Source organism: Macaca nemestrina, chromosome 14 (assembly GCF_043159975.1).
Source record: "Macaca nemestrina isolate mMacNem1 chromosome 14, mMacNem.hap1, whole genome shotgun sequence".
Lineage (NCBI taxonomy): Eukaryota > Metazoa > Chordata > Mammalia > Primates > Cercopithecidae > Macaca > Macaca nemestrina.
Window position 1 is genome coordinate 68,080,704 of NC_092138.1, and position 18,192 is coordinate 68,098,895.

Sequence of the window (18,192 nt, forward strand, 5' to 3'; positions counted from 1 at the left end):
GTTTTTCATTATAATTATTAGACAGCTTAGATACAAATTGGGAAGAGTGAAGCCAAGTCTTAAGGTATGAGAGCCTAGGACCTTACTCAGATGGAGTAGGGGAGTGGGAAGCTTAAAAATTTGATTTTGAACACACTGAATTTGAGCTAATAGACTTCCACATGAAGATATGCAGAATCTTGGAAATGTGGAATAAACTTCAGGGGCAAAATCCAGGCTGGAAATAAAAATTCTCAAAGTTATTTGTTTGTTTTTATTTAAGAAAAATCTAGGAAAAAATGAGAACAGAAAGAGGAAGGTAGAGACCAGATGTTTGAAGTTTTTCATTTTAAACATGTCAAAATTATCTCTAGCTTTTTAAAACTCAGTATTTACAACAAGTGATTCAAAATTCAGGAATACTGAATGCCAGTGATTAATCATTTATGATGAAATAAAAATATCCCAACACAGAAATGTTTAAGTGAAATAAACTGTTATGTTTTTAATAATTGTTTCATTCCCTAACCAAAAAAATGCAAAAATCCTCAAATTGTCTACAAGTTAGGAAAAGGTAGTTTCTATTTCACTGACTTTAGAAATGTTTCCGTTACGTTTTAAAATAAAGCAATAAATTGTTTCTTGATGTAACCACAAAATTAGTGCTAAGTCAGTGTGACACAAACAAATGAAATGTGAACCCTTTCTCATACCATATTCAAAAGTCTATTCCAGGTGGATTGAAAACCTAAACATTGGCCGGACATGGTGACTCATGCCTGTAATCCCAGCACTTTGAGGTGGGTGGATCACTTAAGGCCAGGAGTTTGAGACCAGCCTGGGCAACGTGGAAAACCCTGTCTCTACCAAAAAATTAGCTGGATGTGGTGGTGCACACTTGTCGTCCTAGCTATTCAGGAGGCAGAGGTAGGAGGATCACCTGAGCCTAGGAGGCAGAGGGTGTAGTGAGCTGAGATCACGCCACAGCACTCTAGCCTGGATGACAGAGACCCTGTCTCAAAAAAAAAAAAAAAGAAAAGAAAACCTAAACATGAGGCTGGGCACAGTGGCTCACACCTGTAATACCAGCACTTTGGGAGGCTAAGGCAGGAGGATTGCCAGTAAATATGAAGTGATGCTCAACCCATTAGGATATAGGGAAATGCAAGTTCAAACCTCAATGAGATACCGTTACTCACATACCAGAATTTCTAAAGTGTTTCCATTTTTGTTACTTCCAAGTGTTGTTGAAGATGAGAAACTGCACTGTACAATGGTACTACGACAGAGTTCAGCCTTATCTCTGCTGAAGTTGAGGTTAGGCTTTCTCTATCACCCAGCACTTCCAAAAGCAGGCTGTGCGCGTGGACAGGAGGATTCTGGCAAGGAATGTTCACAGCAGCACTATTTGTAATAGCTAAAACCTGCAAACAACCTAAATGCCCATTAATAGTCAAATGGATTTTTTTGAAAAACTGTGGTATAGTCATACAATGGAAAACCACAGCTGCATGAAACCACAGATTAACAACAGATTTGAATAAATGAAGACAAACTACAGAGGGAAGAAAAAAACAAGGACACGATCACCATAAGGGTCAAGGAAGTGATCATCTTTAGAGAGGAGTTGGGACCCAGGAGGGACAGGTTGGCTTCTGGGCTGTGGGCAGTGTTCTCTGAGTGATGGTTGCACAGGGGTTCACGTTGTAAAAAGTCATGAAGCTGCACATTTATTTTGTTTACACATACAACATAACTTGTATGTTCTTATATGTTTGATTCACAACAAAATTGTTTTAAAATAATCTGAAATATTAGATCATTGCTTATTTTAAAATGTATGGCATGTACCCCTTGAAAACAGCGTTCTGTTACAATTGTGAGGATTTTAGAGGAATTCATTTTCTTGAGAAACAAAATTTGGTTAATGAGTGTTTCTCATTAATAATCTATACATCAGGATTAAGAGCTGATTTTATTAAGGTCTATCCTACCAAAAGTTATCCCATAATAATCCAAAATAAGACGTTTTCCTATTTCTTTATAAATTCCTTTGCATGAGCCCTTTGTTTATTAAAACACTTAAAATTGTGTTTGGGATAAACCACCTAAAGTGGTTTGTTCTGGGGGAAAAAAAAAGCTTTTAAGAACGTAGGTCTTTTTGTTGTGGTCATTTTGTTGTGGTCATTTAAAATCAGTATTTTAGACACTCCACTCGCTCTCAGTGTAGAGAGAATGCATTCGATTGCGTGTTGGAACTACGTGTTGACAAAACGATCGCTGTTAAAGCTTGCGGCTCAGAGCCCACCTGGCCGCGCTGCTGGGAGACTGAGGGAGCGGCGCTTCAATCAGAGGTGAAGGTGCAGCGGCCGCTTAGCTGGCATTGGTCCATCACTTTTGGGGACTTCAGATTCTCGAAATCTAAATTCTGGACCCCACAGGAATGCAAATCTGCCCACCTTTTCCCACAAAACTCTACCGTTGTTCAAACTCTTCCTGGTACCAGCGGGGAAGCGCAGACCCAGGCAGGGGCCCGCGCTAGCTCGGCTGCAGCCCGACTCCCCGGCGCTCCCCTCCCAGGGCCGCTTCCCGACGGGGAGGTGCGCTGCGCCCCGGCGCCCCCGAGTGGAGGGGGAGGGAAGGAGGGAACCGGCGGCGGGCGGGGCGGGGCGCGGTGACAGCGCGAGCGGGGCCCGCCCCTGGCTCCCACCCCCGGAGCCCACAGCGCCCGCCCGCCCGCGGCCGCCGGGGAGCTTGTCCAGCCCCGCGCTGCGCTCGCCCGCCCGCTGCCCGCCGGAGCACTGCGGCCGCCGCTCGCGTCCATCTGCCCGCTGCCCGCGCCGGTCCCGCCGCCCGCCGCCAGCGCCCGCGCCCGCGCCGGCCCAGCCGCTCTGCGTCCGGGTAAGCCCCTACCCCGCCTGGGGTCCCCCTCGCGCTCGCGGGGCTCCCTGCCCCCGCTCCGGGGCCTCAGCCATATCTGGGCAAAATATTCAGCTGTCGCCGCCGCCGCCAAGAGGGACTGAGCGTGGCTCCCTCTATAAATAGCTGCCGCCTCGGGTTGCCTCTGGGGCTGGGGAGCCCGGGTCTCGGGGTCCCGAGCCCAGCGCTAGCGACCCCGCCTCCCCGAGCTCGCAGTCCTGGCCAGGGCGCCCTCCGCTCTGGACCTCCGCACCGCGTCTGTGAAGGCGAGAAAGACCCAGGGTTCTGGAGGAGCGGTGCCCCGGGCTGGGGTCCTGGCGGAGGGGCGCCCCCGCCGCCCGCAGGACTCCAGCGCGGCGGGGCTCTGCGCCCGCGGGGCGCTCTGCTGGGTACAGGTGCCAGCCGGAGCCGGGCTCGTGGGCGCGGCCTCTTCTCCGCCTGCAAGAGTCTGGGGGTGGGAATGGGGGCGTAAGGGCTCGACTGGATGTGGAGCCCAGGTTCGCACTTAGAGTGTTTGGGGCAGGAGAAGTTTCCCAAACTGCGGGAGACAAGGTTTAAAGCACCACGACACGCGCTACGCGGCCAAGTGGAGCTCGAAAGAGCTTGAAGGCGGGAGCCCCAGGTTGTCGCCGGCTCTTGGCATCGCCTTGGCAATCCCCCTCTTGTTTCGGGATCTTGGTTTCCCATTTGTAGGGGCGAGGTTTGGTAGCCGTGATGAAGCTGGGATCCCGGGCCTTGAGAGCTGCTGGGCGCTCTTGACCGCCTGCGCTCCCCCGACCTGTTCACCCGCTCCGGCCTGGGACGCTGGGGTCCCTACCGCACACATCCAGAGAGGCTGCAGAAATCGGAGACTAGCTGCCCCAGACTCGATCCTGTGACCCACTAAGGCCGTTGGATATCCTAAGCCGTACAATCCTAGGAAGGGCACTTTTGGGGTGCCTATGAGCATCTCTCTGCTGCGTAGCCGCCATTGCCTTGGCAAAGCAGCCTGTGAGCCACACAGCTTCAGATGCGATGAGCTGGGCAGGGGTAGGTGTTCCAGTCCAGCCGCTCCCTGGCCACAGTTTCCCGGTCTATACCGCGCCTGTGATGCGTCCTCCAACCTGCGCAGCGCCGCCCCCTCCTACACCCTTCACCCACCGCTGCTATTACAGACCCTGTCTCCGGCCCTCGCCCTATGTCCTCAGACTCTCGGAGACCACCTGGCCCAAGCTCCTCCGTGTCTGAATCGCAGAACCAGACCCTGAACCCAGGTGCTGGGCCCTCAGCGTGAGAACCCCTAGGACCCCCACCCCATCTTTCTTCCAGAGGTGACTGCCATTTTGTCCTCCGTGCAGGGCCGCAGAGCCCCCTGCTCAAGGTCACACAGGACCTGTCACGCCAGAAGGTCTGCAGTCTCCCAGCCTTTCCCATCTCTTTCTGAACCCTTCCCACTGCTCAGGCAGGTCCGGGAGCTCTGGCAGTGCCTGATCAATGCCCCCTCTTCTTGAATCTGCTGCTCTTCTGGACTTTACCTTGTCTGGACAATAGTGCCCTCATCCTGAAGTTTCCTTTTTGCTTCTACTTTACGTTCTATTATATGTTTTTTTTCTAAAGCCATCTCAAAGACTTACAGATAAAGAATTAATGGGAAACGGAGCTAAATACTACAGTTTCCATCAGTTAGAGCCACACAACCAACAGGCAGAGTGAAAACAAGAACACTGTCACTTTGGTGTATTGTCTCCAATGAGCTAGTCTTACAAACCCGTGTTTTAGAAAGTCATTGGCCCTTGAGTTCCTCCCAGCCTAAGAGGAAAGCCAGTGTCCTCTAAAAATAGCCTCCGCCCCACCTTATCAGGGTCTCACACCTTCTCCCTCCTCCAGGGTAGGGCGTATTCTTGCAGCTCAGCAAAAACAGAAAACACAAAGTAGGTGTGGCAGCTCTGAGCACTGGGAGGTGGACTGGCCTGGAGGTTAGGATACCCGGCTTCAGCCCCAGTTCTGCCACCCACTCAGAGCAACCTTGAACAATGAGGGGGTGGACAAGATGGTCTCTAGTGGACCTGGAGTGGGGAGGGCTTGGAGTCCCCCCCGGAAGCCTTTCTAGCGTGACCCATCCTGTAAGGAGGAGCTGGGGAAGGAGTGAGAGAGACTGGCTTTCCCAAGTGCCAAGGGAGGACTGAGGTGGGCAGTGTCACTTGCTGTGAAGAGACAGGAGTGGGGGATGAGGACTGGGAAAGGACCATCAGGATTGGCAGGGATCATGAGTGACTTTGACCAGGGCATTGCAGCAGGCTCAGAAAACGGGATCTGCCAGTGACCCAGCCTGTCTGAGCCTGTTTCCTCCTCTATACAATGGAGATAACAGTAGCCCCATTTCACAGGGGCTGCTTGTGGGAATTAAGTGAGATGATTCAGGGTAAGTCCTCAGCCCAGAGCCTGATATTGCAATGATATAATTAGCTGTGGTGAGGGGCAAAGGCAGGAGCTAACGGGAGCTGAAGAAGTTCTCCACTTCTTCAGGCTGTAGGCTGAAGAAGGCTCTCCACAGAGCCTGCAACTCTTTCTAAAAGCTTGGACCAGACAGGAAGGGAGAGGCAAGGTAGCAAGAACTGAGGACAAGGGACAGAAGGGAGGCAGGCATTCTAGGATAAAGAGTATGGCAAGAAGTGAGAAGAACCCAGTAGAGAGGAGAGAGTTAAAGGAGAATCTAAAAGGTGTGCCCATAATGAGGATTGGGGACCTTCCGTAGTGACTTGCAGAATGTCACAGACTCTGCAGGTGGCCTTCATCCCCTGGAATGAGCAAAAAAAAGGTAAAATGAAGGAGATCCTGGCTCAGACCCATGTGTCTCTGGCAGACCAGTATCTGCGATGGAGGATGGTGATGGGTCGTGAAGGGTGTTTTGACCCTGCTCATGGGCTTCATGACCTTGGCTTACTTATTTCTGAAATGACATCATCTATCGATGACTCCTGCTGAGCCCAGTCGTAATGGCCTTTTCCAGTCAATGTTTTGAGTTTTGAGTCTTACTAATGGACCAGCCAGGCTGCCAACATTTCTAAAGAGGCCAGTTCACTTTTCCCTCAAAGCCAGAACACCAGATACATCAATTATTGGGCTGCTAGGAGCCATTATCAGTTTAAAACCACAGGCCTCTTTCTATGGAAAAGCATGAACCAGACAGCACAATTCCAGGGCCATTTCCTCTCTTTTGTTTTGTTTTGTAAAATCTTCCTTTGGCTAATCATGATAGAACCTGATTCTCTTTGCTCTTAATGACAATGAGAGAATGAGCTCATTGGAGTCAATTTAGGACATGGTCTGGGAGGTTTTCTTTCGTGTTAGGTGGTGTTGGGTCTTTATCGGATCTGAAAAACTAAACAAACTCAAGCATGCCTTTTGTTTCTCCTTCTCTTATGTCCTTTTGGTTTTCCTTCGGAGAAAAAAAATGATTTGTGAAAGGGTTGGACATTACCATCTGTGAGGAGGAAAGAGGGAGGGAGAGGGAGACAAGGGCTTTCGTCCATCCATCCATGTCCATCCCTGTCTCAGTTCATGTTCTCAGGGGCCCCAGCCTCAGGCCCCACTCACTCTGGGGCTTCAAGGGTGGTGACCCCAGGGCCCTTTCTAGCGATGATTCTGGAGGGTGATGAGTTGTGACCACTCCATTGTTGCTCTCCATGCCCAAAGGAATGAAGGAAAGCAGAACTGCCTCTTGGCATCCTTCAACCTCCTTCATAGACTCATCGCTGCTGCCCATCCCTTTGCTATTGGTGCCTTGGTGCCACTCCTACCCCTATTCTCTTTCCACCACACACTCTCTCACAGTCTCATTCACTCCCACAACTCCAATCACCTCACAACTCCCTAATTCTTGCATCAAGCTGGACTTTGCTCCTCATCTACAGACATCTCTGCCTCCTGATTCCTTTCTCTTCACCACCCCATTCATGTGCCCACCAAGTCCTGTCAATGCTACCTTCCTTAATTTCTGTTACTTCCCTTTCTGTCGCCACATCCACTATCCCAGTTAGGACTTCATCTCTCCCGTAAGCTGCTCTCAGAGCCTCTTAAAGGTATTTCTGCCTCAAGTCATTAATTGTCTCTTCCATGCTGCTCTTAAAGATCTTCACTTGCGTCAATTCTCTCCCTTCAGGAACTCCCCATTTCCTAAGGGATAAAGACCAGATTCCTTAGCCTCTAAGACCAGGCCTCAAGCTACTACTCCAAAATCGTCTCTAGGCACTCCTCCAAATTCTCTTTACCTTCTGGTCATGGCAAAAGCATGCTGTGCCTTCATGCCCCCCTGCCTTTCCCCAGCTGTTCTTTCAGCCTTCAGCGCTGTTCTCCCTCTTCTCAGCCTGTGAACTTGTAATCACCCTTAAAAGCAAAGTTCTTCATTGACTTACCTGTATCCCCATAGCCCCCTGTGCCAACTTAGAGCACCAGCCAGAGTGTGTTCTAAATGGAATCACCCGGTGATGTATCTCTGTCTCTGGCTAGACTAAAAGCTCCCTGAGGACGAAGTTTCTGGCTCATTTATTTCTGCTTCCCCATGTGCAGCTTAGAGCTTAATGTTTGACATAGTAGAGGCACTTCAGGTTTTAATAAATGGCTGACCACCGAATGAATGAATGAATGAATGAATGAATGAAATGAATGAAGGCTCTGTGATAACCGTGACAGTCACACAACACCAACCAGCATTTACAGCATGTTCTCCTACCCGACCAAATCACCAGCTCTGTGAGGGCAGAGACCACACCTACTCTGCTCCCCACTGCCAGCTCCCCAGCTCCTATCAGCTCCATCACGATAAGTAGCTAGTGTGTGAATCCATGAGCTCACTTGCGATTCACAGTAACCCCATGAGGCAGGAACAGCAAGTGTTGTTACCTACCTTTTGTAATAAGACAGTGCACCCTAGTAGGAATTGTCCCGGGTCATCCAATTGTCCCAGGTCATCCAATTCCAGCAAACTGAAGTGCTCTCCAGGGTTTGCCAAACTTGAGAAATGAGTCTTCTTGTTTTATATCCGTGCTTCTCTAACTTTAATGTGCATTAGAATCACTTGGGATCTTTTCAGAAATGCAGATTCTGGTTCAATAGGTATGAGATGGGCTTGAGATTCTGAGTTTCTAAAAAGCTCTTTGTTTCCAATAAATTCTAACAAGTTGATTACAAAATAAGCTTAATAATTCCTAATAAGCTCTAATAAACATCTAATAAGGTAGTGTTGATTAGTATCTACAAACCACCACAATTTGAACAACAAGGTGCGTGCTAGTTGCCACAAAGCTTCCTCCTGGCCATTGCATTAAGATAGTGGCTTTTTAAATCTATGAATGAATTCGTTTGTGCCCTGGATCAAAATCAAGGGCTCTTTCTGGTCAGCAAACTTCTTGCAAGTTTGAATCTATGAGCACCAGATGGGTGCCTGGCTAGTGCTGGAGTGGAAACCTGAGACACCTGAGACCCTAAGACATCAAAACCACTCAGAGGTGTGCAAAGTGAAGGTAAGAGAGTGGGAGATGTGGGACAGACTTCCTCCATGCAAACCAAGAGAGATTTAAAAATTCAGGATGGATAGCAACATTGCACGCATTTGCTTATTATGGTTTTACATTGTATTCCACTTACAGCATTAAAAAGGCTTGAGATGGCTTAAAAATAAACTACATGACCAATGTAACTAGTAAGAGCAGAAATTCTGAAAAGACAGGGCAGAAACCCTGAAGATTAAGCACACAAAACTCCCGGGGAATCTGATTAGAGCTTACGAATTCTTGCGCCACAAAAATGAATATATTCGTATACACAACCATTTGCACATCATTTCAGTGGGTGTGTGATTGCCCTGAAGCCTATTCAAAAGTCCAGGTTAAGAACACCCGATACAGAGAATAAAGAGAGAAAATGATGCCAGTGCCCTGGCTGAAGATGACAACTGTATTTGGATACTCAAATCGGCTCTAAGATGGCTCATGGCAGCCAAGGGGAAAGGGGGCACGAGATGAATGGGAGGACTCTTGGTGTCTGATTGTAGAAGGAAGAACATCAATCAGTCTTTCAGGAGAGGGAACTATTTTCTTAGCCCTAGTCCTCAGTATATTGTCAAGACAGGCCACTAGACAGAGGGTATAGTGGTTAGGACGGACTCTGGATCAGTCTGCACAAGGCCAGGGAACCCAGGAGCAGTGAAAGGCAGACTCAAATCCTTCATTAGGCCTTTGGGGGGCTTTAAATAGCAATTGACACATAATGAGACACAATCTATCTTCCTGATTCACACACACACACACACACACACACACACACACACACACACACACGGACTCTGGAGACCACCTCGCTGGATTCAAATCTAAGGTATGCTAGTTACTGGCTCTGTAATCTCAGGTAAATTTTAATATTTCTTTTCTTTTTTTTTTTTTTTTTTGAGACAGAGTCTTGCTCTGTCGCCTAGGCTGGTGTGCAGTGGGGCAATCTCAGCTCACTGCAACCTCTGCCTCCCAGGTTCAAGCAATTCTTCTGTCTCAGCCTCCCAAATAGCTGGGACTACAGGAGCACGCCACCACACCTAGCAAATTTTTGTATTTTTTTTGTAGAGATGGGGTTTTGCCATGTTGGTCAGGCTGGTCTCGAACTCCTGACGTCAGGTGATCCACCCACCTCAGCCTCCCACAGTGCTGGAATTACAGGCACGAGCCACCACACCCAGCCAACTTTTAACATTTCTGTGCCTAGTGTCCCTATCTATAAAGTGGGGTTGTTGTGGGGATGAAATTAGTTCTTACACGTAAAATGCTTAGGACAGTGCCTGGGACATTAGGTAAGTGTGAGCTGTTATATTATGGGAAGGCGGCAGCATGGAGTACTGGTAATGAGTACTGATTGCCTGCCTGGATTCAAATCCTGGCTCTACCACTTGTTAGCTTTGTGACTTTGGTCAGTGTACTTACTGGGTTAAACAGGGTCCCCCCAAAAGTCATGCTCATCTAGCAACCCAGAATGTGACCTTATCTGGACATACAGTCTTTATAAATGTAATTAATGAAGTTAAAATGAGGTCATACTGGATTAGGGTAGGTCCTAACTACCCTATGACTGGTGTCTTAAGAAGAAGAGTGGACACACGCCACTAAAAAGGCTTGAGATGGCTTAAAATCAACCTATATAGGCAGTATATAGGTTGTATACTAGTAAGAACAGATGATGATGGAGTCAGAGATGGGAGTGATGTGGCTGCAAACCAAGGAATGTCAGGGATGGCCAGCAGACACCAGAAGGTAGGAATGAGGTATTGAACGGATTCCCTGTCAGAGCCTCCAGAAGGTATCAACCTGCTGACACCTCAGTTTTGGACTTCTGGTCCTCTGAACTGAGACAGAGTAAATCTCTGTTGTTTTAAGCCATCCAGTTTGTGGTCATTTATTATGGCAGCCCTATAAAACTAACATAGTCTGCACTTCAGTTTCTTCATCTGTAGAATGGGGATAACAAAAGTATCTGCTTCACAATTATTAAGATTGCATGAAATAATCCATGTGAAGAGCTTAGCATTGTGCCTGGTATGCAGTAAGAACAAAGCAAAGCTTGCTATTATAAGGTACAGTGACAAGTGGCCTACAGTAGTCTCAAGGATGGTGTTAATAGCAGTCTGTTATATGTCTCTAATTTATTTACTCAATGCCTTGTTGAATTTTTATGCCATTTCCAGGTTTTGGGGGTTTGGGTTTTTTTTTTTTTTTTTTTTTTTTTTTGCTAATAGTTTTGTTGTGTTTTGTTTTGTTTAGACAAGGTCTCACTCTATCACCCAGGCTGGAGTGCAGTGGCTCACTGCAACCTCCACCTTCTGGGCTCAAGTGGTCCTCCCCGCAACCCCAGAAGCTGGGACCACAGATGCATGCCACCATGCGTGGCTAATTTTTTGTATTTTTAGGGGAGATGGGGTTTCACCATGTTGCCCAGGCTGGTCTCAAACTGAAAAAGGATATAATAATATAACTTCTCTTCTGTGTGAGGACACTGGTCTCCCCACATCTTGTCAACACTGGGAATTCTTAGACTTTTAAATCTCTGTCAATCTGCTAGAACTGATATCTCATTCCACAATTTACTTTTTGATAATTAAACATGAGTTTTGTTATTATTTGTATGTGTATTCGCCATTAATATTTCATTTTGTGTGAATTGTCCATTCCTTTCGTCTTCCCACATTTTCTGGCCTCTTCTGTTTTTTTTTATTGGAGGAATTCTTTGTCTATTAAACAAATCAGCCTTTTGTTTAATATGAAGCAGATATATTTTCCCCCAGTTAGCCATTTGCTTTTAGGTATTGTTCATATTAATTTTCATATTAGTTTTTCAGAAAATACAAAAACATGTTTCATAAAGCTCTGCCTTACATTAACGCCTGCTATGAGGCAACGTGATGAAGTTCATGTTTGTAAAATGGAGAATGAGGATAGGAATGAATTCCACAAGCTTTTCTACAAGTTAGCTTTCTTTTTTTTTTTGACACTGAGTCTCACTCTGTCACCCAGGCTAGAGTGCGGTGACACGATCTCAGCTCACTGCAACCTCCACCTCCCAGGTTCAAGCGATTCTTTTGCCTCAGCCTCCCGAGTAGCTGGAATTACAGGTGCCCACCATCACGCCTGGCTAATTTTTGTATTTTTAGTAGAGACGGGGTTTCACCATGTTGGCCGGGCTGGTCTCGAACTCCTGACCTCAGGGGATCCGCCCATCTCAACCTCCCAAAGTGCTGGGATTACAGGCGTGACCACCACACCCAGCCTGCAGGTTAACTTTTATTCTACCAGTGCTTTTGACTTATGGCTATCAAAGCTATTAATAATGCTAGGCATTTATCCATTCATTCATTCAACGAATATGTCTTCAGCGCTGGACAGGTGCAGGGCTTTGTGAAGGACCATGGGAGACAGAGATGTCTGTCCTCAAGTAGCTTTTAGTCTTGTGGGAGTAAGGTAATGCAATAACTTCCAGAGAACTCTGATGGCCTCTCTTGTTTGTATTACAATCTTTGGCTTCCTAGAACTCTCTTCTGCTGGTGTGGAGGAAAATGAAATGGAAGGGGCAGACCATGGGGAGAGCTAAGTGTGGCCTGAACCAGAAAAGTTGCAGAGATGGGGGAGGAGTGGAGTGCAGCATGGTTTGAGGGCAGGTGGGCAGGCCAGCTGAGACAGGGAGATGTCTTCAGACTCTTTTCCTGGAACCCTGTTGCTTACAAATGATTGCTGTGGTGACTCAGACATCGTGATGACCCCAAGAGATGCAAAATGAAAATGCGCACACGCGCACGCACGCGCACACACACACGCACACACACACACACACACACGCACACACACACACACACACACGCACAGGCTTTTCCAATTTAAACCACTTGACAACTTTGATGTTTAGAGCATCGAGCATGGCTCATTGTGTTCTGGGATGAAGCTCATAGCAACTGCAGAAAGTGATGGAGTCAAACACTATGTTTAGCGTGTTTGTTTTTTTAGAAGGTACTTTCCCATATGACTAAGAGAATGAAATCAGCCAGGGAAAATAACTGCAAATGAACCAGAAAACAAGCCTGTTAACAATAGCTGGTCTCTAAGTCCCCATCCTCCTCCATTCCGGGGCTCCACACACATCTGTCATAATAGAACTAGGCCTTAAAGGGCCTTAAATCCTATATTGCCAACTCCCCAACAACTCCCATCAATTAAGACATCAACCCTCTCTGGAAGACCTCATCCAGGGCTCTGCCATCGCTGCTCACAGCCTATAGAGACAGGTGCTCACTACTTCCTGGCTTAGCCCAGTGTACCCTTGGGCAGTTTTTGTTTGTTTGTTTGCTTGTTTGTTTGTTTTTTAAGTCTGTCTTTCACCCAGGCTGGAGTGCAGTCATGCAGACAGGACTCACTGCAGCCTCTTTCTCCTGGGCTCAAGCAATCCTCTCACTTCAGCCTCCTGAGTAGCTGGGACTACAGGAGTGCGCCAACACACCTAGCTAATTTTTGAATTGTTTGTAGAGACAAAGTCTCACCATGTTGCCCAGGCTGGTTTCAAACTCCTGGCCTCAAGCGATCTGCCTGCCTCTGCCTCCCAAAGTGCTGGGATTACTGGTGTGAGTCACTGTGCCCAGCCAGCCCTCGGGCGTTTTTATTGTTAGAAAGTTCCTTGTACTGATCAGAAATCTACCTCCTGGTAATTTCAATAAATCTATGTCTTCTGCCCTCTGGGGAGCCACAGACCTCTTCTGTTCCCTCTTCCGCAGGTGAGCCCAGTAGAGGTTTGGAGAGTGTGACCATGTTCCTCCTGGTCCTTCAACTGTTCTTCATATGACACCTTGTTCACCTTCTCTGGACTCAGCACCACTCAAGAGAGAAGGCTCAATTCACAGCAGAGGTCATCCCCATGTCCAGAAAGCATATGAAACGTGCTCAGCATCATTAGTCATCAGGGAAATGCACAATGAGTTCCCACTCGCTACCCACCAGAATGGCTAACAGGAAGGTGCTGACAGTACCAAGTGTTGACAAGGTTGTGGAGCAGCTGGAATGCTCACGCAATGTTGGTAGAAATGTAAAAGTGTAAAATTACTTTGGAAAACTGACAATATCTACTGAAACTAAACGTATGCCTACTCTATGACCTAGCAATTCCACTCCTGGGTACACACCCAAAAGAAGGAAGTGCTTATTTCTACCAAAAGACATATTCATAGCACTGTTTGTAATTACTCAATACTGGAAATAACCTAAATGACCATTAAAAGTAAAGCAAATAAGATAATGATGGTATATTTCAGGTAATGAGAAAGAACAAACTGTTCCTACACACAATAGCACAGGTGAATCTCACAGATACAATGTTGAATTACAGAAACCACACACACACACACACACACACACACAAAAACACATCCACTATACATTTCCATACAATGTTCAAAAAGCCAAAACAAATATACAGTCTTAAGGTCAGGATAGTACTATAAATATATTATTTTATATATATTATAGTTACTTTTGAGGGAGATAGACTAGGAGGGAGTTTAAGAAAGTTTTCTTGGGGGCTGGAAAGGTTTAGTATCTTCATTTGAGTGTCTCCATAGGTACAGAAATGTGGGAAAGTCACATGGGTTGTCTACTTAAGCCTTGCACACTTGACTGTATATAGCCAGTGTCTTGTTTAAAAAAATTATTACCACCCGCCCCCCACAAAACAGTGTGGCCCAGAGTTGAGAGCTCCAGCGCAAAGCCAAGCAAGACTGTCATTGCCCTTACTTTGGCACTACACTTTTATTGCAACAGCTGAAGTCTCACCATGGCTTTGGGGATGAACACCTCGAACTGTTGATTTATGCTGGGTCTACAGTCACCGGAGAGCCCCACATCTTTCTCATGGCTGCTCAGCCACATCCATTCAACCGGTGCTTGCAGGCTGCAGGCTGGGTCTGAAGGAAGGTGAAGGAAACTGGTTATCAAGCTGTATCATCCTTTCTCTCATGTCCCCTTTACAGTGCCCCTTGGGAGAACATTCAGTCCGTGTCCTGCTCTCACTTTGCAGAAGAAACCCCGAATCTCAGAGGCACAAAGTGGTATGCCTGAGGCTGCCCAGTCAGCTAGAGCCAGGGGCAAGGATTTCAGCCCAGGTTTGCATGACCCCTAGTTCAAGCTCTCATCTTTAACCAGGCTGACCCAAGGTGAGGTCTCACCTGTAAAGGGAACTAAGGGCCCAGGGCATCCATTCTGCTCCAAGGGTGGTGGATGAAGAGATGATGGGTGTGACATTATCCCAGGAATCTCTGTGTGAGTCTTATCTCCCCATGTTAATTATAAGCGCCTGAGAGCTAGGACCTCTTATTAATTTCTGTCTCTCCTGAAAAGACCCAGCATGCCCTCCCCATAGAGGGTGTCCAGTAAATCCTCACCCAGTGAATTAGGTTGTAGAAACTGAAATCCAGAGAAGCACAGCAATTTGCTCAAGGTCATATGGCAGGTCTTCAACTAAAGTCAGGACTTGTAACCAGGCCCCCTGACTTCTATGGCAATGCTCCTTCTGCCATTGCACAGGGGCCCTAGTGTCCTCTAGACCCCGGGACTAGAAATTTCAATGGATTGGAAGACACTAGGGAGGAAAAGGACCATCATATGTGAGCCAAGGCTGAGTCTGGCCCTGGGGACTTCAGAGTGTGTGCCCTGGGGCTAAGGCTGGAAACAGGTTATACACCTGTGCAGGTGCACAGAGCCCTGCTTTCAGAGGGACCCTGTGCTTAGTGGAATGTTCTGCAGTCACTGTCTTGAATTTTTTTTTTTTTTGGAGACAGAGTCTCACTCTGTTGTCCAAGCCGGAGCACAGCGGCATGATCTCGACTCACAGCAACCTCTGTCTCCCAGGTTCAAGTGATTCTCCTGCCTCAGCCTCCCGAGTAGCTTGGATAACAGGTGCCTGCCACCACACCTGGCTAATGGTTTTTTGTTGTTGTTGTTGTTGTTTGTTTGGGGTTTTTTTGTATTTTTAGTAGAGACATGGTTTCACTATTTGGTCAGGCTAGTCTCAAACTCTTGACCTCAAGTGATCTGTCCGCCTTGGCCTCCTAAAGTGTTGGGATTACAGGCATGAGCCACCGCACCCGGCCGAAATTCTTAATAATTTTATATTTGAATTTATATTTTTAAGTGAAATTCCAATGGAGTATGTGCCAGGGCTCAGAACCTCAGCTTGCATGAGGTCCCACCTCTTGCTGCCTCACTGCTTCCTGGAGATGGGTTCTTGGACTAGAGCTCCCTTGCCCCTGGCACCCTCTGGTTCCATTCAGCCTCCCCCTTCCCACTCCTGCTGGGCTACCAGTGAGGCCCCCTGGTGTATTCAGCTGGAAACTCTGCAGGGCAAGCCTTTCATCCACTGCTCATCCAGGTACCTAATGTCCTGGCACAGGCATTGTAATACCCTTGGGAATTGCCCATGCTATTGCAGCCTCTGTGCCAGGACATTAGGTAATCTGAATTAGAAGGGCACAAAAGGATTGCAGCAGCGGTTAGGACCAGGACACTCGCTGCCTGGATCGGGGCAGACAAGAAGATTGTGTTGGGCCAGTGGCCTGTGGGAAGGGGAAATGCCTGGCATGACTTCCTGGCCCTCCACCAGGGCAGATGTGTCAGTCCTGGGTGTGACAAGAGAGAGAAATTGGCAGCCAGTGGGCTTCTCGTGCAGTACATGGACACCTATGTGGATCACGGTATTAAATGGTAAATAAAAAACACCATGACAGTCTGGGCACCATGGTTCACACCTGTAATCCCAGCACTTTGGGAGACTGAGGCAAGAGGATTGCCTGAGCCCAGGAGTTTGAAACCAGCCTGGTCAACATAGCGAGACTCTGTCTCTAGCAAAAGTTTGTAAACTAAACAAAAATGAAAAATAAAGAAATCACCATGCCAGATCAAGAGAGAGACCGTGGGAGAAAGGAAGAGCTTTATATTTTTATCCTTTTGTTTGTTTTGAGACAGGGTCTCACTCTATTATCCATGCCGGAGTGCAATGGCATGATCTTGGCTCACTGCAACACCTGCCTCCCAGGCTCAAGCAATCCTCCCATCTCAGCCTCCCAAGTAGCTGGGACTACAGGCACGCACCACCATGCCCAGATAATTTTTCTATCTTTTGTAGACACAGGGTTTTGCCATGTTGCCCAGGCTGTTCTCGAACTCCTGAGCTCAAGCAATCTGTCCAACTCAGCCTTCCAAAATGCTGGGATTACAGGCATGAGCCACCATGCTCAGCCTATTTTGGTACATTTAATGGCACTTTTTTCTTGCCTTTTGAGCAAAGGGTCCCACTGTTTTATTTTGCACTGGACCCAGCAAATTATGTAGCCAGTTCTGCCTGGGTGGATCTTTCAGCAAGGCAAGGTGAGAAGCTGAGGCTATTTTACACAGGGGATCCTTAGGGGAAGCGGGATGGTTTGGAATCAGGACATTGGTGACTGAGAGAGCTCAGCCCTCTCAGTTCAGCTCTCTCCCTCTCCCTGTTTCTCCTCGATCTCTTCTATCTGGAACCCATCACAGGTGAGAACACGCCCCCAGGGGCATGAAACTGCAAGCATAAAAGTAGTTACATTTTTATGAGCTGCAAAGGTCTCTGCACATCGGAGGAGTAGTTATTGGCATAATTATTGCACCACCTTTTATGACCCTGATCTCAGCCTTAAAAACTAAGGAAGCTAAGCCCCCTCAAACTTCCATTACCATTTGTCTACTCCTTCCACACCTTACCCTACCCCTGCCCCACCCAATAGAGTGCTGGTTGACTTTCTTCCCCTGCCGGTCACTGGCCTGAGATAGGATTCAGTTTTCCACCCTTGCCCAGGGTGACAATTCAATTCGATCTGCAGTTACTTCGCCTTCACTCTGAGCCAAGCAGGGGCTGGGTGCTGAGATGTGCAGATGTCAGATGTGATCTTGGCCGTTGCCTGGCTCAGTCTAGGGACACAGAGAGATGTGGGAAGTCCTAGTCTCCTCCACTAGGCAGGGGCAGTGTTATTTCCTTAAAGCTTCCCACAGAGGTGTGGGAGGAGAGGGGGGCAGTATCCCAACCAGGGGTGCCGGGAGTCTGCGTGGAGGGGTGCGCCTTAAAGACATGCTCTCTATCCATCCATGGGAAGCAGCTAGAGCTTGGGAGTTGGAGCTTGGGAAGCAGTTGGAGTTTTCAGCTTGGGAGTAGCAGGAGGACTGATTTTCACCAAGATCATTTGGAGGCTGAGTTGAGTAAGGACAGGAAGGAGGGAGAACTGAGGCAGGGGACTGGTTTGGAGACCGCTGCACTCACTGAGATCATAAGAGGCAGTGCCGTGAGAAGGGAGAGGAGGGGCAGATCCAAGGATGTTAAAGAGACAGGATTCCAGTCACAAAGAGACAACACAGCGTGCGTCCCGTCATAGGTGGCCCCCGGAGTAGTCCAATTCACACAGACAGAAAGGAGAATGTGGTTGTCAGGGGCTGGGGGAGGAGAGAAAGCGGAGTTAGTGTTTAATGGGGACAGAGTTTCAGTTTGAGAAAATGAAAAAGTTCAGGAGATGGATAGTAGTGACGGTTGCCCAACAACAGGAATGTACTTAATGCCGCAGAACTGTGCGACTAAAAATGGTTAAAATGGTAAATTTTATGTTATGTGTATTTTACCACAATTTGAAAAGCAACTATAACAACAAAAAGATAGTGGGCCTGTGGGGGTGGGGAGGAGAGGCCGGTGGCTCACATGTATAATCCCAGCACTTTGGGAGGCTGATCA

At 47.7% G+C, this 18,192-nt stretch overlaps 1 protein-coding gene across 1 annotated transcript in view; it reads left to right on the forward strand.

The window, feature by feature from the left end:
- Positions 1–2,729: 2,729 nt before the first annotated feature.
- The window catches only part of LOC105477187 (tropomodulin 1), a 92,069-nt gene continuing 76,606 nt past the window's right edge, over positions 2,730–18,192 (forward strand). Inside the window, exon 1 of the mRNA XM_011733570.3 lies at positions 2,730–2,880. The gene's annotated coding sequence lies outside the window, so the exon portion shown is untranslated. The remainder of the gene's footprint in view (positions 2,881–18,192) is intronic.